General features: G+C 44.1%; 1 protein-coding gene across 2 annotated transcripts in view; it reads right to left on the reverse strand.

Moving 5' to 3' along the window:
* Positions 1 to 20,946, reverse strand: part of SLC31A1 (solute carrier family 31 member 1) — a 204,751-nt gene that overhangs the window by 61,221 nt on the left and 122,584 nt on the right. The window contains exon 1 of one of the 2 annotated variants that reach the window (XM_069241369.1): positions 1,098 to 1,234. The exons of the other annotated variant lie outside the window; for it this stretch is intronic. The gene's annotated coding sequence lies outside the window, so the exon portion shown is untranslated. Of the gene's footprint in view, positions 1 to 1,097; positions 1,235 to 20,946 lie in introns of those variants that run through there. 2 annotated transcript variants of the gene reach the window in all.

Below are 20,946 nucleotides of genomic sequence, written 5' to 3' on the forward strand. Positions count from 1 at the left end.
TGCTGCAAATATACTCTGCAGGTAAATATTGAGACAACCCTCCAGGTAACTGCACTGAAAGACACTGCAGTACAATGCACAACACTAAACTAAGCAGTTGGAATGGAATTAAAGCAACTCATTTCGTTAACAATTGACAAGGACAATAAGAGAAGGGCGCTCAAGGACATCCTTCATCCTAAAGGAACAGAAAAGTCTCTAAAGTAAAGGACACCAATCTACGGAAGGGGTCCAATGTGGCCCTAACTGTGTTGGACTCTTGGACACACGGGGTGCCACAGGACGAACAGCTCCCAAAAACACCCAATAGCAAGCTTCCAGCAATGCAATACCGTTCCCTCGGCGAGACACCTCAGGTCTGGGAAAGACCGTGTTCGTCCTCAAGGATCTTCAGTCCCTCTGCATTATTGCATCATTCCCTCCATCGTCTCTGCATTTTTCCTCTCTCATCGGAGAGTTCTGTGCTGGAGTCTCGCTCCGTGATTCAGGCCACCGTTCATGGGTTTTGTGTTCAAGTGCCTGCATGAGATTTGCGGGTCTCTGTTCGGTCCCAGTCACCTATTCAGGAGTTCTGTGCGGCGGTTTCACCCCAATTCTGTGCAAGATTATCGGTTCTCTACCCGGTCAGCAGTTCTCTAAGCAGTCTGAGCCACCCGTTCAAGAGTTTGTGTTGAATGAAGTTCCAACACTCCCTCCCCCTGTAATTGTTGGTGGGAAACTGAGTCGTGGTTCTGTGTACGATTATGTATCTAACTTCTGGATAACCCTACCGCTACACTACCGTACCCTCGTCAACACAGCGCAGGGCTGGGTCCAAAGTCAAAGGACGAGCCGCCAGTCATATGGCATCTTTCTTGCGCTGTGCGGGACTCTCCTGCCCGAAGCCCCGATTTTTACAACACCTAGAATATTTTCTTTTCGAACAGCAAGAGTTAAAAGAAACCCCTTTTTCGTACTGTTTACCCAAATGTTCACAGTAGTGCACGCAACTGCCAATCTAGGTTTCTACTTCGCCACACTGCGATCCGAGACCCCCGCGCCCCCTTTCTGAACAAGCTATACAGATTCTCAAACCTTGCACTGAGAGATGTACTTACTGCAGTCCGGCTGCTGATGAAAGTTAGAGGCTGGCAGTCTACACAGCCCCGGCTCCTCAGGCAGGCGTGGTGTCTCTGTGCCAACCTACGAGAAGTGTCGCACAGAAGGTACAGTCAGCGGGAGCCGCTGCCACATCATGTGATCCCCAACACACACCGCCTCTCATTTACTCCACTTCCTGCGACACGGCCCTCCGGCTTTTAACTATTTCGGTCTCTCCACGCGGAACGGGCGGAGGGCGCAAGAGCTGCCTTTATACCGAGAAGGAAGTGAAACTCCTGTCCGCGCGCCTCCTTCCGCCCCGAGTCCCGGCGCCGAAGCAGGTTTGCTCAGTCTTATGTAAGTCAATCAAGGGCAGGGTTCCCACGTGACGTCACCGATCATAGCAACAAACAAACACAGAGTTTGGAGGCACAAAAAAGAATCAAAGTGACTCCATCTCATCTGCGGCGCTGTGATCCGGCTGGCCTCTCGTGCAACAATACAATGCATTCTGGGAACTGTAGTCCTCGTTAACGTCAGATTAACTATAGTAATTACAACTCTCCAAAACAAGCACTTCTAAAAGACAATTCCAGTGCTGGAATGTAGAGGCCTCCTGACGTGGGGTCATATGGTAACATCAGCAGAGGTTGAAAAGGCTCACCACGTCTGCCCATCTCCCGCCTAGCCTTCACACACAGACCACGACATGGTCTCCAGCTTTGTCACAGTGTTCTCAAAACTATTGCCTCCTCGGTGACCATCTTTCTACAAGTGCTGTTCAAATCTGTTAAGTTTTTCTTCCACAAACCTTGAGTTTTTTTCCAAACCTTTGCAAATGACGCAAAATTTGCAAAAACAATTACGACAAAAACCCTGAAAAGGTAGGTTTTGATGAAGCAAATATCAACCAAAAATGACTTTGGCTAAGATAATTTTCTGGATGAAACTATTTTTCAAGTTAACTGCAAATATTTTTGCATTGGTTTTCGACTGAATTTTGACAAGTTTTCAAAACTTCACAACTTTCAAAGTGTGAAGTATGACAACATTTGCAGAAATATGTAAGGGAAATGTACATCTCGCACACTCTTACTTAATACTGTTTGGAAGTTGCATCGCGTGACTGACCAGGGCGTCTTGGCGCTACGAAATATAATGGGCGTGTATAAGAGGCGACGTGGGGACACAGCCTGCTAGCGCTACAGTGAGACTTGACTGTTAAGTTAATTATAACGCATTTCATGAATTTCTGATACGACATGGGAGGAAATTACAGGACATCGCGACTTGAACCGGAAATATCTCCTGTTCACCCACACCAGCATTTTAGAATCGTGAATTTAGGGTCATAGGAGGGGCCTAACTTTTACATCACAAAGGTGGTACCGGAAGGTGAAGAATTATGCACCAGGCCTAAGACAAAAACGTTTATTTTCTTGCGCAAAGGAATTAGGAACTAAGGGAGTGACAGAATATATTTACTTTGGAGTTCAAGAGCGAGCTGTGTGTAACCTTCGCTACTTCTGGGTACAGGAAGAGCTACAACAGTGCACAATCTGAAGAAAATGCGGCGTCGCGGGGCCGACACCATTGCTGGTCTTCTGCGATCATGACCCCTGAGACCGCAAGGTTACTTTAAAAAGCAAATTCCAATAACTTAAATTTCAGGAGGTTCCTGAAGCGAATATGATTCAAATGGGATCTCATGCAGGGGTTAGGGCTCTTTACCTCGATAATACCACTTCACGTCACTGATTCAATGTGTACGTGATTAGGGTCTTGGGCCCCCGAGCATGGACGCAGACTGGAAGACTGTCTCAGTCGGCCTTTATCCACCTGGAGATCTTGCCCAGACAACTCTACACAATACACCCGATGAGATACCAGTACGTTTGCTTTTACCTCTCCCTTTGTACTCTAAATCCACCCCTCTCCACAGCACGGTACCATTGTTTACTCACCTTTAGGCCAGAAGCAAATACTTTCTGATTCCTCAGGATCTTTCACATCTTAACACACTACTTTTCACTGTTATCAAATGTATCAAAATGTGCATTTCACGATTATGTATTTTAGGCACAGATATACTAGTTTACCCTTTTAGCTTTTTTGTTTGTTGAAAAATGCTACATTTATTTACAGGCAATACATTCTTAGGACAATCAACCAACTAATAGTCTGACTGCGACTTGGAAATCATCCATCAATCCCGGCCCAGGTGGTTGGGCTAATGTGTCTCCAAGTGTCGTGGGTTCCTTTTAGCGCTTAGATTGGGCATCTTTATTTTAGCTCCAGGAGTGCGACCTATGCCCTTTTCCCTATATAGACGGTTATTTTTGTATTCTATTCAGCTGCCTTTCTGCAAAAGCATTGTTGTTAGTTTCTTTGCACAACATTTCGCTCTGTAGCCTGCTCAAGGCTGTCATTGCGCATGATAGTTTACTTGGTATTGCCAGTCCAAGAGTTACAGAGTCAACCTTCTCACCATAGACATATTATCATGTCAAGCTTCTTCTCAGAACACAACGCATTTTGTTATATAAACAAGACAAACCAAAAAATGTAGAGGGGAAATTCTAGCCAGCCATCTTACACTGTGTGCCACTTTAATCAATCAATCAATCAAACATCTATAGAGCGCAATAAATTGCCCTGAGGGTCCAAGCTGCTGGAGCTGTATGCTGCTGCGTGGAGAATGAGGAATCGAACATACAGGTCTTTTGTTATCTTCTGAATCGCTGGAGTGATGGTGTGGTCCTGAGGTGGAGGAGGAGGTTGTTCCAGGCCTTGGCTGCCAGGTGTGAGAAGGAGCATCCTCTGCGGTTGGCATGACAGATCCGTGGAGTGTTGTCTGGTCAGTTGTTGGAAGGTCAAGCGTTTGTCGATATATGGCGGTCCTTTGTTGTGCAGGGCCTTGCAGCGTCTGCATCTTGAACTGGCATCTCTTATGAATCGGGAGCATTTTAACTTTGGTGCCAATAGATGAATCTCTATGAAACTTTCCAAAAAGTTTCAAATTTTTGCCTAGTTTGTGCACAATGGCGTTGTTTTAAGGAGGACGTTGCATTCCCCTAATGAATGTATTTTGAAATAAATTGTTGGGTACAGGTACTCTCAGTTGGACATGGTGAGTTCTCTGTAGGATTTCATATGGATTTTTAAATATACAAACAGACGAAAACACATACTCTCTGTTGGCTGTTTTACAAAATATTGTTTCCAGCCACTTACTAACCCTATCAACCAACATTCTTCTCTGTCTACGCTGCCGTTTAATCCTTCACCATGCCCTGCTTGTCGTATTATTGTAATTTAACTGGATACACCAGTTTAATTGTTGGAAAATCTGCATGTCACACCCCCCAATCTTTCTGACCAAGATACACAACTGTTTGTGCATGGAACGTTTTGGGGTAATCAATCAAGCAGGGGCGAAGAAAAAGGGGCGTCCCAAAACACAAAATTCCCATGCAATGTTCCACAGTCTGTTTTAAGAAGCACTACTGAAAAAAACTGGAATCACACCAAACTTGGCAATAAGTTAGATCTTGGTCCAGGTAAGCATGCTTTTTAGGGTCGAGCCTGCGTTGCATGCGCTCGCGTATGCATATCGCAGGGAGACTCTTTTGTATTTAGAAAAGGGCTCAGAGCCCTGTCAACTTCACGTCAGTGCTTTTTATTGGTTTGTGGGCTTCCCTAATAAAATCTGCTTGCTTTCATTAGTCGAAGGCACGCATAGGTCATGCTTTTTCCGGTGGCAAGCCCTCCTCGAGTGCAGCGACCAAGTACAGAAAACATGCGAGGCTCGCTGTTTTCCATCGGGCTCGTGGACTTTTTTTTCTCTAATTTAGAGCGCGATCTCGCTTGGCAGAAGTCGAGCGCTTTACATACTTGCTTTCACTTTTTCGGGTTATGTACATAAATGCTCTTTTGCCCGGTAGGTGAAAAGTCGGGTTAAGAGTTTACAACGCGATCAGCTCTAACATGAGCAAACGCGAGACCAGTCGCATTGTAAATGCTTGTTTAGATTTGGTGTAAATCTGTTTTTTAGTTTTGGAGAAATTAAGCTCCACATATAATTGTATCACTGGACAGGTGGGGTTGCGATACTCTTGCATGAGACCCTCAAACCCAATTTTTAAAAATAGAGTGTTCTGATTGGCCCAGGGGGCTTTTTTTCTCCCTTGGGAAATTTGCTCCCACAGGATACATCTTCCTGTGGGAGCAAGCGCTCTAACTGGTAGCCTGAAGCAGGAAGACAAATGTTGCAGGTAGCCATTACAGGACTCAGGGATGTAGTCCTAAGTTTATTTAAAAAAATAAATATAAGGATACCCTGCCCACACTAGGACCTGTGTGTGGGTCGCAGAGGAACCTCCTCAGAAGCCAAAATAAAAAAATATGTTTTTTCCCTGTGAAAACAAAATTACCTTTGTGTTTATGCTCCTTACATGGCAGTGAAGAACATCATTACCTGAGAGTACATTACACACTTGCCGAAAATACTGGTTCCTGATACTGCAGAGCTCACACCCCCAGCTGAACCTTTTTTTGTCCAGAATGAACGTTTGTGTTTTGGAATCTTTAAAAGCGGGAAGGAGATACTTGGAGTTCCCCAAGGGTTTAGGGAGTCATAGATACCTGTAATGGATCGAAAATTACCTTTGTGTCTGTACTATATCGTTACAGAAAGCATCCGCATTACTGGAGGTTGAGGAAATGTAACTGCTTATCATGTAGCCCTCGTCATACCAGGCCCTCCATCAAAGGGTTTCACCCCGGAATGTAAGGTTTTCGCATGAATAAGGCCACCAGTCGTCATATCCACCCGTGCCTTACAAACTGCATTTGCTTGTGATTTTTTACAGTACCACAAGCCGAAATATTCCAGAGCACCGCCTGTTAGTATCTTGTATCCTGTTTCTGTTCCTCCCCCCCTCGCCTGAACCCCATTTTGAGGTCAACATACATTTAAAACCTTTACAAGAGTTGGTCTTCAAATCTTCTCTAGCACTACATGCAGAAATAGGTATGTTTCGGCACTATATTCCCCGTTTATAGCATGATGTCATTCTTTCCTCTGCCATTTGCTCAAGCCAACAAGAGGACCATGTATCTACTGGTTCATGAAACGATGTGTGTACTTCTTCTAAAGCAGTGGTTCCCAACCTGTGGTCCGGGGACCCCTGGAGGTCCGCAAAGCCTCTTCAGGGGGTCAGCGACTGTTTAGAAAATTAAATTATATTAACAGATTAAGCCCATAACTTTCAGTAATGACTCAGTAGGGGGTCCCCAGATTCGAATTATGATTCAGTGGGGGTCCTCGAGTTACATTAATGATAAAGTGGGAGTCCACAAAAGTCAAAAGGTTGGGAACCACTGTTCTAAAGTATATATCTTGTATTTGCCCTCATGGCTACCACCAGGGTTAACTGCTATGGCTGTCAGGCATGTCTTGTTCTTCGCACACGCCACAGACAAAGGGCAACCGTACCTTTACTAAAAGAAAATAAAAATGGAAAAGCGCTTTTTTTTAACATAGCTCCTCAAAGTCGCATATAGACCGCAGACAGCGTTATCTTCCTTCCCCATGTGTCAGCTCCATTGACATCGTACAAACGCACACCTTCCTTTTCCGAGGGGTTTCATCCTGGCATTCAGTTTTCACTTTTATCCTTCATGCACTGGTCAAGTGTGCTCTCCTTGGCGGTCCTCAGTTAGTGGCAGAATTTGACAAAAGCGCCTTGTGGTACATACTTTTACTTAACGAGCCCAAACTCCAACCTATTTTGGGCAGGAGAAGCAGTGTGGGGTAGCGAGTTGCCTACACAAACTGAGAGGCAATGCTTGCAGCCACTTACAGTGAGCGCCACAGAGGGCTTCGCAGTCGCAGGTGATAGTTGGCGAAAAGTTTGCTCTGATGACCAAAAGTATTGGTAGGAGTGAATGGTCTTCTATCCTTTTTTGTAAAGATAGAAATACTGCAACTAGAGACCCAGCATTAGATTTTGTTTCCTCCTTGAGCTGCTGGTAGGTGCCTTTTCTATCAAATTTGATTCTGAGGAATTTATATTCACTTTCTTTGATTAGTTTGTGACTGTTTAAATACCATGGTCCGACTGACTTTAGTTTTTTACTGAAAGCTAACTCTTTTGTTTTATTTATACTGATTTCCAGCATGTTGTCTGAGGTGAAGGAGTTTAGCTTATCTAGCAGCCTCTGTATGCCCACTTTAGTTCTACTAAAGAGGGCAATGCTATCTGGATTTAACATGCTTTCCAGTTGTTGTCCCCCAGGAATGGGCCCATGGACGTTTATCCAGTCCAGATCTTGATCTTGATCTTGAGTGAGGTCTGCCAGGAAAAGATTAAATAATGCTGGGGTTGGCAAACATCCCTGCTCTAGCCTAGGCGCTATCGAAATTTCACGAGAGAGCCTTGTTTCATTCCTTATTTTCATCTAGATCCATGTACCCATGTAAAGAAGTTGTGTTGCCTTTAATAACTTCACTGGTATCTCCCTGGTAGCGAGTTCGACCAAAACTTTGCCCTGTCAAGGAGGTCAAAGGTAGCCTCCAGGTTCACGAAGTAATCTTGAAGGGAGGTTTTAAGGGTCTGAAATTTGTTTGTAACCAGGGACAGAGGATTGTGAGGTTAGTCACTGTGCCCATTCCAGGGCGAAAACCAGACTAGTTGCATGGGATTATCTGCCACTAATCCGGCCAGCTGCTCCAATCTTGCAGTATAAGGCCTGCATAGTAATTTGCCTCGTTGTCTAATAAAGCTATCAGGCAGTAATTAGCTGGATCATTTTTATTGCTGCCTTTGTTGACTAATTGCGCCTCGCCAATTTGGTTATAGGCAAAAATTTTATTAAGCAGAGCTGCAGGGAAGTTTGACCAGCTTGTCGAGTTGGATTTAAATAAGGTGTCTGGCAGTTCATTTGGTCCTGGAGCTCCATCTGTTTTGCTTTTAAGTATCAGCTACTCTGTGCTACCCTGGATGTAAAACTAGTGCGTCCCTGTCGTCCTGGTCCCACCCTAGTGCAATTAAGTAGTTATGAGTCTTTGTTACTACTGGTCCTCTCATGTGAGTTACATAGTGGGCTACAGGGTACTCAACCCATGCTTGGTCTGTGATATTGGCGCTGTTTGCTGTATGGGGACCCATTTCCAGACGATTGGTGCCCCAGAAGAATCTTGGGTTATTATTCTTGCAATCATGCACAATTTTCACTCATGGTTCTGTGTTATACTTCTTCCTTGCCAACCAGAGATCTTTCTTATACAGCAACCTTGCATGTCTGATTTTTTCCACCAGTAAACAATTGGCCGGGACTTCCTATTTATCCTTTTTAGCCGATTCAGGCTGTTTCTTGCAGTCTTTAGGGCCAAAGTCTACCATTCCAACCTTTGTGTCCTAGGGTCGAGTTGATGACCTTTCTGACGTTGCGAGTTTGAATATTTATGTAACAATGTGTCCACTATTGTTTCTCAATATAGGACAGGATTGCGACCTAGGGTGGACTTCTGGAAAATTAGAGTCAAACACTCCGCAACTATTTTATTTTGAATTTGACGTTTCCATTGTATCCTTCTCAGTTTTTCTGAGATTACTGGCTTTTGGGGGGAGGCAGGTCATTGTGCTTAAACCTATTAACTGGGGGGGGGCAGTGGTCACTTTCTAAATGGGGTTCAATCCTGTAGAAAGTTATCAGATTAAATGGGCTGCGAGATGCCACGGTATAGTCTAACGTGCAACTCGCCTTGGTGGTGATTCTCATTTTTGCGTGCAGTTGGTCCTCTCGGAATCATCTGTTAGGACTCTTATGTCCATGCTGGAGCATATAGTGAGGATGGAGGAACTAATTTTACTAAATCTATTCTCTGTCGCTGGCCACTGGTCCAGGATCTGTCATGCAAGTTCTTGTTATCGGATGGATTTATCCACATCTCAACTGTTAAACAAGCTTGTATTTAAACCACCTGTTAGTATGAATTTGACAGATCTGTATTCCTGTTTCCATCCCATGAGCATCGACTGCAAAGTTGTCTCGGCTTTGCATTTTTTGGGGGCTGCTGGGTTGATGTATATATGTGCAATGATTAGAGGGTGGGGGGCATCCTTGGACTAACATTCTCATTTTGCCATTAGGATCTAGTGATGTATTGATTCCATCTGGGTTACTTTAACCTGTAGGTCCACTGAAATATATTCTAACAAGATGGGCTTGAGGACCCCGACGTAGGCGATATCAGTGCAAAGATTGCACATGTGGGTATGAGTTCATGCTTCAGGTGGCAAGTGCACCTAAATTGGTGTTTCAAACTGTGTGTGAGCAGATACAAATGATTGCATTTTAGATTCACAGAACTAGTTTGGGGTGGCTTCCCTTTTCAAGGCCCACTCTATGCTGTTCTGCAGAATTTACCTTTGTGCAGATTGATGCTTGTGACGCCCCTCACAGAAGGGATGGCCCAACCTCAAACACACACAAGAGAGGCACAAAGAGGTGTGAACAATCTGCACAGCCATGAACAGCCACAAAGACCGTGATCAGGATAAACAGACAATAGAATGGCTACCTAAAGCACCCCCCTAACTTAGAACAGCAGATAATGCAGTCCCAGCCTTCACCTCCCCATCTACCTTGGGGCCAGTGCTACAGGAAGAATGATTACCAACCACTCTCAACAAAATTATCTAATGGAATTTCTATAGGAGCCATGAGTCTTTTGACCCCACTTTAGTGTCCATATCTCCTGCCCCCAGCTTCAGGAATGTCAGCAATACACTCTCACTGTCCAGGAAAATCACCTTACCCCATCTTGTACACAGTAACAGGCTGGGGGTGTGGGGTGGTTGACAGGGGCACTTCAGTGGTACCCCAACATAGGAGCAGCCAGCATCTAAGTGATCTCCAAGGGACACCAATACCTGATCTAGAGGGGTCCCCTGACGTTGAAGGATACAACATTAGTGTGAGATACTATTGATTTCTTACACAGCACATTAATATAGAGTATTTTTATTCCCATAGTGATGGTTAGGCTTTAGGATAGGTCCTGATCCTGCTGGGCGTAGAAGTGATGGATGGAGAAGTGAAACTGGCAATTATAGACTTGGCGACTGGTAAGACCCCTGGGACGGATGGCCTTCTCCCAGAATTTTATAAATTGACGGTAGGCATTTTGGCTCCAAGGTGGGTGGCAATGTATACAGAAGCCTATAAGCGGGGCCTTCTCCCTTTGATGGTTAGGGAGGCTCTTGTGGTCCCCCTCCTTAAGACTACTGATCGGTACGCAGAGGTAAGAGACTTCCGGCCCCTCTCCATGCTTAATACAGATTTTAAAATTCTGAGTAAGGCCTTGGCTAATAGGCTCTTGCCATGTATGCAGATCCTGATCCATGACAACCAATGCAGGATCATACCTACCCAGAACACCTAGCAAAATCACTGTGTTGTATGGCTATCCCCACCCGACGGATTCAAATGCTGTAGTAGTGTTGGTAGACCTGGAGAAGGCTTTCAACACAGTGAGATGGGAATATTTAGAAGTTACGATGCAGCGGTTGGGATTAGGAGACGTAAGGCTTAAATGGTTCCGGTTGCTTTATGCTTTCCCAACCACAAGAGTCAAGACTGGGCGGCAGATTTCTGACATATACAGGGGAACCAGACAGGGGTGTCCGCTCTCCTCATTGCTCTTTGCCATGGCTATGGAGCCACTGGCAGAGTGGTTCAGGAAGGGGGGGGGGGGCATGGCAGGGGGATATCTAGGGGAGGAGTGAAACATATATCATTTTACGCTTACGACCTGTTGATATATTTAAGGGATGTGGAAAGGGACCTGCCCTGGGCGCTTGAGGCGCTGGAAGATTTGGGGAAATACTCAGGGTTACGTCTTAAAAGGAGTAAGACGTGTGTGTTCCCGGTAGCTGCGGGTGGATCCCCACCCCCTATCTGTCCGGCAGTTGTTAAATGGGCTCCTAGTACATTTTGATATCTTGGGATTCAAATTTACCATGACATAGCCGATCTTAGGGAGGGCAACTTGGGCAAACCTCTCCGATCCCTTCGGACTGGTGTAGGTTTTTGGCACCCCCTTAACCTGCCCTTCATGGCACGAATCTCACTGTCCAAGATGACTATGCTCCAGAGACTTCTATATTCCTTCATTAACCTGCCGGTAACTATCCCGGTACACTGGTTCAAATCCTTGCATACCCATCTCAGAGAATTAATATGGAACAGGGTGCGCCACAGGGTTGCACTGGCTACTCTCCACCTATGTCCGGAGGCGGAGAGGTGGGGGGCTGGGAGTCCCAGACTTTGAACTCTATTATACAGCGACACAGCTGCAAAGGCTGGCGCAGTGGCTGAATAACTATGGGTTGACAGAACTGGACTGGGATGGTGACGAACAGCACACGGACAGGTTGGTGGCTGGATTGTTTCGACCAAGACTCCTGTCCTCACGGGATTAGGTTCTCATGGGTGCGGCTTACATGGTCTGGCGTAGAGCGCCTAGGCGCACTGGGATCCCAACCCCCTATGTCCCTCAGATACCATTGGTGGGACTCACACTTGGTGAACCCCCTCACTGCTTTACACAGAGACAAATGCTTCCCTGGATGGTAGTGGGGCTGACTTCTGTAGACGACTGGTATGCCCAGGGTCAGTGGTCATCTTTTGCAAAGCTCTCGGACCTCCAATGGGGTCAGTTTTTGAGGTATGAAGCAGTGGCCTGAGCTGTACGAGACCTGTGGGGGGAGAGAACGCAATAACCTCTCACCCATGCTGTGCTCCAGACAATGCTCCAGATGGGTGGAGGATCCCACTTAGTGACATGGTTGTACAAGGCATTGCTTGGAATGACGGGTAAGCCTCTACATTCCCTGAAGGCTCGTTGGGAGGCAGGCGTGAGCAGGGAGCTGACGGAGATTGAATGGGAATTGGTAGTTGCATATGCATCCCGTGTCTCTCGAAACAAACGCTTTAAACTGGTTCAGTTCAATCTCATGCACAGGAGGTATCTTACCACCACCCCCCATAGACTTCAGTTCATATACGGAGGAGAACCCTAGGCCTGCGCTAGATGCCAAGCCCAAGATGCAGATTTTGGAAGCATGGTTTGGGGGTGCCCTTCCCTTGCAGTCTACTGGGCTGCAGTAATTGCACACCTCAACCTCTCCTTAGATAGGTCCCTGCCTGTGGCTCTAGAGGTCTGCTTACTGGGCCTGTTGGTCAGAACACCCCCTAAAAAAGTAGGGAACAGATTTATAGATTTGGCTCTAGTATTGGCACGGCGTAGGATAGCAATGTCTTGGAAAACACCTGAGGGACCCTGGCTAACTGCATGGGTACAAGAAGTCACACGTTGGGCACAGGTGGAGGAGAGGACTTTAGGGAGAGAAGAATCCCAGGGGCTACGACGCCAGTCTATAGCACACCTCTGGGCTGAAATCACGGATGAGTGGGAGTCCATTGATTTCCCTGGCGATGCCCATACTGAGACCTGAGTTGAAGAGGGACCTGGGTAGGGCTCTATCCTTATGGCTTATTCCACTTGTGCTAGCATGATAGAACGTATGTCTGGCAGCTCAGTGAGGTCAGTTGCAAAGTTGTTACTCATGTATAAACACAGAGACGCTAGAGATCACAAACTATGAGGATATGGTTAATCAGTTTGAAGAGTTGGATCTTAGTATTATAGACATTATTTTCATGTATGGTTAGAAATGGCATGGTTGTGCTCTGGATAGCAGACAGCCCCCACCCGAGGTCATGACATCAAGTATTTAGGAACCCCAGTGGAGGTTTCACATATTACTGTAGCCAGGAACTGTTCATGAGACTCATATATGTTTGCAAAGAGCAGAGTTTTGTGTAGGTGTAAAGTTGTCAAAACAGACTGTTATATAAGCTCACAATGATACAGATGTAATAAATCGATATGTAACTATGAATCCTGAAAATACTCAAAACGCCAATAAAAATATTTTCCAAAAAAGAAAAACACAAAAAAAGTTAGGTCCTGATGAATCACCACTAGATCCCCAAGACTGAGGTTAAGTGAGAAAAAAGTCGACCGAGATCCATACATCTGTAGTGTAAGGATTCCCTACACACAGAATGTTTTTGGATTTAAACCCTCAAATTAAGGGGTAGTGAGATTATCCCAATTTTGTTAGGGAATCAGGCCACTATACTCTTAGTTTCTCTTGTCCTTTGTTTTTAACCTTGACATAGGTACAGTTTTTTTTTTATTAAAGATAGTTGTTTTGGTACCCATAGTCAATTTTATGTATATATTTTTCTTCAGCCCCTCTGACATTCACTCATTACCAGCAACTATTCTACAAAAGAACTACGGCAAAGAGCCCTTTAGGTGGGCCTGTCGGGCATTGTTGTGCCGGCCTGACGAGGAGCATTGCCAGATGATGAAGTATGTCACCTATGGGTGAGTGAGGGCTATCGTTCCTGTAATTTTGATGCGTTAAGGGATCTTTGAGATTCCTGCCTAGCTGGTAGTGCTGAGTCTACTTTCTTGGAACAGCACGTCTTGAGAGAGTTACGGCACTTCAGTGGAACCCACAGGCCTCCATTACTGTGTTTCACTTATACTTACAATGCATTTACTACACTAGACATACACAAACACACACAACATGTAGTAAAGCTATTCGCACTAGGCATCTTTCGTATCAGCGATTGCTCTGGTGTGCTTTAGAAACTACCTAGAATGGGATTAGATAACAATAGATATAAATCTGACTGCGCATTGGTGAGATGCTTTCAGTCAGGGCAAATAACTCATTTTTAGTGAGAAAAAACTCCATTTAATGCAGAATAGTTTAGGTAGATCATTAAATGAGACTTTCTAAATATGGCATCTTCCTTAAGAAGGCCCCTGCACCACCTCCCCTTGGATAGTGTACAGATCCTATACCAAGCTAGGGATAATCATGTGTTGTAAATGGATACCCTAGGCTTGGTACACAGCAAGTTGGAGCTCTTAATGTTTAATAGAGGTGTACAATTGGGCTTGCATGTTTAAGCACCTACCTTAGACGTGGAGCACTGTATGTATGTAATGTTTCTTTCTACAGCTTACATCCTCATTATTGCTGGATGTTTCAGAAAGCCTCCCACAATACTCCTCAACTGTGCATGAAAAATTGACCTTGACTTCCTTCAGCTTGATTCCTCGCCTTTCTTTCCTCAGTGAGCCTCTTCTTACCTTCCATCCTCTGCATGCCTCATTCTATTTCTGAGTATAGCCTCCTCTCAGTCTCCTGCCGGTCTGCCTTAATGTTTCTTAATGTAATTTTGCAATTAGCTGACACCTCATTTTATAGAACACAACTTCTCCTCTTCAAAACCCTATCTCTGCCGCCTGACAATGTCTAATCTCCACCAGCCTATCTCACCAATGATTCACCTGAAACCACCTATCCCTAGCTAAAGATCACACCTAAGTAGTATTAATATGATGTATCACAGAGTAGCTGGAGCAAATGCATATGACTTTTTTGAGTGCAAAAGACTAAACAGAATAATTAACAATAACTACTGGATTAATCACTAACCTTGCGTTCCGGAGTAAAGTGCGACCTGCCGTACAGCGCTTCAACTCCTTGTCAAGGGTAGTAGGCACCATGTAAATACAAATACTATTAAAACAATGGGAGGTGGCAAGCATCCTCCTCCATGAGCCCCGTAAGGCCCAGGGAGCCTATTACCTGGGGCCAATGCATATATTAATAGTGGTAGGGGCAAGTGGCTCCCCTCGCCGAGCCTCTTAATGACTGGAGGATTCCATCCCTTGGGGTTAATATTTTTAAAAAAGGGGAGGGGCACTTGCCCCCTTCTCCGAGCCTTTAACGGCCCTGGGGACCCCATTACTCTGCTCCAGCTCACATGTGTCCTGGGGAGCCCACTCCTGGCACACTGTTTCCCTGCCCGCGAGATCTTGTCTGCTCCTACTGGGCAGGAGCTGCAGAAAAGCTCCCACTGGGTGGGAACGGATATTTGTTTCCCTGCTCATGCTCTTCCAGGCAGGGAAACTCAGATTGCTCCCGTCTATAGCAGGAGCATGGATAAATACCTGCTCCTGGCAGGTGTGAGCAAAGCCGGCTCCCGCAGCGCCCAGGATGGATGCACTTGGGGAGCCAGTGGGGACACGTGGACCATGGGGATCCCGGCTCCTCTTGCTGTCCCCAACATTGAGTCTTGTGGGTGCTCTAGGTGGGCACTGGGGCACCCATTTTAGGCCACATGGGATGAGGTCCCTCTGGCGTAAAGTCTTGGGGTGGGGGCATACACCTGCCTCCACTTTGAAAAATAATACAGCCCCAGTTGATTGGGTCTCCGTGGACTGTAAAGGCTTAGGGAGAGGCTGTGCACCCATCACCCCCTAATAAATTAATATGGCCCTGGGAGATGGGGTCACCGGGGTACGTAAAAGCTTGTGGAGGGTGTCCACACACCCTCTCCCAAATATTTATAAAAAAACTTTCAGCTCCTGGGAGCCCCCATAATGAGTGCTGGCAGAGAGGCCATGGGGGGCCCTGTCCCCTTCCTCCTCCCCCCCGCCGCACCCTGCAAAAACAAAGAAAAGGATCAGGGTGTCCCTGTTGGGTACAGGACACCCAAAATTAATTTTAAAAACAAGAATGATAGCTAAGGGACAGGAGCCACTCATTTATTATTCACTGTTCTTTGAAGAAGCGCCCCATAATGCCCTCTTTAAACTGTTTTTTTGTGGGGGCTTGAGGATGTCCCTAGAAGGGGCAGAGGCATCACCAAGCAAATTTGTAATGTTGTGGGGAGCTGCTGGGAGTGCAGCACCCTACTCCACTCCATCCCTTCGCCAGCAACATTAAAAAAAACAGTAAGTCTTCTGGGTCATAAAATCCGTGACTCCAGATGAACTTACCATATTTTTTTTTTTTTAAATACACTCCTACCTGGAGCTCTCTGCTCTTCAGCTGAAGTGCAGGGGCCTCTTGTGGTTGTTTTGACTGCATTTGTAGGCTAAAAAAAGTTACAAGAAAGGCTCACAGACATGTTGGTTTTATTTTAAAAAATTGTGTTTCTGAATCTTTCTTTTAGCATTTTTCAGACTACAAAGTGCAGCAACAAAAACGATTTAAAAAGACTCACAGACATGCTGATGTTTTCATTAAAACTTTATTAAACATTATTATACTAATTACTGTTAAACACTGTATCGTGTGAATAACAAATACACATCTGATTAAAAATATTGGTGATTTTTCGAAAAAAATGCTATGTCTGAGATATATATATATATATATATATATATAAAAATATATATTGATATGCTCATCCCTTGATAAAGTCAAAAGACCCACTTTTATATTTTCTTTTTGTGACTCTGACTCAGAAAGTCTGCCTGGGTGTAGCGAAGGCCTGTGAGACCAACCATATGCTGCGCATGCCAGAAGGCCATGTGTGGCCTGGAGTTGGCTTTATGTACATAAGGTAATAGAATATTACTTTATGCTAAAAAAAAAAGTCATAGAAATTCACTGAAAAAAACAAGGGTTAAAGTGACATTGTAGTGAGAAACTATAATTATATCATACTTTATATTTAAAAAACCTTAGAAATGTATTGAAAAAAACAAACGTTAAAATAACGTTATCTTAACTGAAAATTTCAGTGACAACATAATGTTTAAAAACAAAAACACTGAAACATACCAGTTCTATTTATCAGTGGTAACTATAACTTGTGCCTCCCCATGCACTGTTTATGACTCACATATTACATTATTCATGAGGTTCTATGACATCATACAATGACTTTGTTTTATACTTTAAAAAGTGGTAGGTAAGCATCATTCTATATCTCTATCTAAATGTATACAGCCTCTTTCCTGCTAATGGGTGTAAGTGGTTGTGCTCCTAATCGGGCTGTGTAGAGAGTGAGCTCATTTTGAATGTTTGTTTACAGGACTAGCAAACACTGTGCAGCCTTGAGTATTTTGATGGAATCATCTCAGCATGACAATTTCTACATAGGACAGAAGACTGTATGCATCAGGTACTTACTCATGTCCATGACCCACAAAAGGTAGCATATCTGTAATGTTTTTAGCACAGCATGAAGCTGTGGGTCACACGACCTTCACCTCCTTTCGGCCTTGTGTATTTAGAGTGAGGACTATCTCCTTGGGGAGGTTTTGCACAGAGTGAACACTGATCTTTATAGCTACCGTTTGTAGCAATGTGTTTTGCATTCCTCATGTGAGTTTTGCTTTCTTCAGCAATTTGAAGCAGGCTAAACTCTGTGCACAGGCTGAAGATTTTGACAGTAATGTGCACTTCATTTCCCACGAGTGGCTGAGTAGCTGTGATGTGTTTGATACAGGCTAAAGGCTGGGTGAGCACGGCATTGGTTATGTAAGAGGAATTGAGTGTCTGCTGGGAGTAGGTTTTCTTTAAACTTTTGTATACTGATTCAAAGCTGTGCAGTAGGAGTTATATATGTATGTGTGGCTGATTGTCAACATGAGCTTTACTACTCATGAAATATAAGTAATAGCATCAATGCTGTACATAACAAAAGTTTACTTCAACCTAAGTGGGTTGTGAATGTGCACAATAAATGATACTTTATAATACTCTGAGCAGTTTGTTACTTACTTTCTTTCGCACCTCTAATGCTGTACTGCTTTATGGAGTAATGTGTAAAAAAAAAAAAAAAAGTAGCTTGGATGATGTCACCAGTGATGTTATCAATGATGTCATTTGAGATGTCATCAGTTTTGTCATCAATGATGTCACAGAACATGTCATGAGTGGTGTAATATGCGAGGTCCTAAGCAGTGCATGGTAGGGACTCACGTTTTACTTAGCATTATACCTATAACTGATGAATTGCAGTGGTTTATTTTAGTTTAAAACATGACCTAACTATAATGTTAGTTTAACCTTTCTTGTATATATATATATATATATATATATATATATATATATATATATATATATATATATATATATATATATATATATATATATATATAAATATAATATAACTTGTGCCCCTGCTATGCACAGTTTTCTTATCAATGTTATTACAAATGTTGTGATGGTATCAAAGATGTCATAAAAATTTTTTATCAGTGATGTAATATGTGGGGCAATTAGCAGTGCATGACGAGGGTGCAAGTTATAGTTACCAGAGGGCATGAGGGGTTTTAAAATTGCTCAAAACACTTCTATTAATGCCAAGATTTTTCAGAAGCTTTGTGATTTTAGCAGACAGATGCCACAAACAAGCAACCCACTGTGAAACGTGTTCCAGCTCCAGTGCTCCACCATCTGCCACTTTTATGGGCAGATCAATATCTTGGCCACAATCAATAAAGTCATATCAAAGGGCATGGCTGTGACATTTAAAAACTGCTGTCATAAAGGAAAGCAAAAACATCGTAAAGATGATCTTATTTTGGTAATTCTCAGCAGTTTGAAAGCATGTCTACTATTACAATAACTAATAGACCCCATCAAGATGTCTGTTAAAGCTAGGTGTGTCACGAAAGTTTGTCATTTTAAAAATTGGGTTGTGCTTCTAATTTTAGGAAGTATTGACCTAGATTGTAAATTTCAAACTAACATTCGAGGACACCAACAGTAAATCAGATTAGAGTTGAAAAAAATCATTTGAACTGTGACTGATTTGGAGAAACAGTGTCCTGGAGCGATGGAAGGGCAGGTTAGGTGTCTGTGTGGCGCTACAGTAGGGGTACACCCTGGACAATGCGTGCTCCAGATTCAGTAAACTTCCTGGTACTTGTTGCATAATGCAGGAAAACCAGTTCACATTCATGTGTGTTGTATGAGCTGCATCGCCCTCTTCCAGGGCGCAGCCCGTCACCTGGTACTTCTATTATAGGAATAATTATTTCTGACTCAACTGGGCTAAGCTTATGGGGTGATGAAAGGCTGAGCCGGATTTGCTGTGTTCGGAGACCTGACTTTTAGATCGCACGCACATTTAGGCAGCAGGTGCGCAAACACATGAGCTAGCTTAGCAGTCCAGAGCGTGGAACTTACTAGCACGTGCTGTAAACATGTCTTCATTTACACATGGATATGGTTGCTGGTGAGCAATATGGCCATGAAATAACATTTTGGGAGTCTGGACGTATCTGGAAAGCCAAAACCAGTCAACTGCATGCTCTTTCTCTTTTTATAGGAAATGTTGTCTGGAGTGTCACATAGAAGTACCAGAAACAGACTGCCTTTTTCAAATAAGGAAGCGATACTGCTGTAGCATGCAGTCACTTTCTCAGTCGTGCCAGGGCATGTAGCCTAACCTCCCCGCAACCTCTGCTGCGTGTGTGAAAGCCGCAGCAGGGTACCCTGCACCTAGTGTCCCGAGAGAAATATGTGCCTTGTATTCTGCAGACGTCCCGCTGCTTATATCTTCCCAGCGGAAGGCGCTGTGGATGGTAAACTTCACAAAAGTAGCAGCTGGGCTGCAGCCATGTTAGTTGAATCAATCCAGCGCCCTTTTATGACGCAGTACCGTTCCACACGGTTCTGACAATTTAATTGACCGGATGTGTTAGATAAGAATATACTGTGATCTCTAAGTACTACTTCATAGTGGTTCGAACTGGTTAATGCGATTCCGTTTGGGATCAATGTAGCGTTCTGTGTCTATGGATTAATTTGCCGGAGGGCTGTGGCATTCATTCTGCTTTCACTGGGTTGAAAGATCATCAAATGCCTGTCTGAGCAGACTGTCGAACAGAGTAACATCGTATCTATTTATGTTGAGTCGATGGAAAGTTGGAGATCTGAATGGATGGAAAAGGCAGTGCTTAATTTCTAAAAGAATGAATGCAAGTGTTAAAAGTTGTGCTTAGAAGCCCACAGCCGGTGCTAGCAAATATCAGCGCGCTGAATGGTTGTTTTGAATCTGCTTCAGGCATCTTTAATCCACTATCAGGCTCACCCCGACCCGTTAGCTCTCTCTTGCAGGTTCCTGCTTTCTCTCTTTGCGAAGAGTTTTCCATTCCTCCTCCTTTTCCCCCTCTCTTGCTCTCAGTCAATGTCAGGTGAGGAAAATGAGTGCCGGTCCCCAAAAATGAGTCCCGATGGACCCCACTTGCAACCGCTGACTCAAATTAGTCACCAGTGAAAGGACAAGAGCAAAAATCCTTCGAGAAAGTTAAAATGTGTGTTCCAAGCGGCAAGGCTCAGCTTTCATTGACCAAAAGATTTATAAGCTTATTTCACGCACGGTTATCTGAAAGTGCCTTGGCGCTGGATCCTGCTATCAGCCAGGTACGGTCCTACAACTGACGTCATCTTTGAAGATATATATATATATATTAGTGATGTTGCGTCTTCAATTTCAAAAAATGCAAAACGATCCGAAAGTGATTAACAACACATCAATTGGTAATAACAAAATTCACAGACCAAAATCAAACACAGGCACTTACCAGAATAGACAGAACAAACAAACCCTGTTGGCATCAAGCCGCAAACCTTCAACAGCAGTGATTAGCTGTGTGACAAATCCAAACACTAGATTTTTTAGATCTGCTTTTGTGTGTTCAAGGATTAAAGATTAACTGCTCTATGAGGGCTTCAAATGGCAAGCCAGTGCGTGCAGTGAACGATCACTCTCACTGTGGAAAATATCCACCAACAAAGACAGACAAACCAAACATCGCTTTACACAGACGAAGAATGTCCAAAATAGATTGATCTGTCCAAGTTCCTGCTACTATTCGGTGTCCAGCAATTACTTTGGGTCTAAAGTCCTACTAAACCCTGTTCTCTTCCTGTCAAACATTTGCTTGGCCTCTACACT

The sequence above is a fragment of the Pleurodeles waltl genome, chromosome 6 (genome assembly GCF_031143425.1).
Source record: "Pleurodeles waltl isolate 20211129_DDA chromosome 6, aPleWal1.hap1.20221129, whole genome shotgun sequence".
Lineage (NCBI taxonomy): Eukaryota > Metazoa > Chordata > Amphibia > Caudata > Salamandridae > Pleurodeles > Pleurodeles waltl.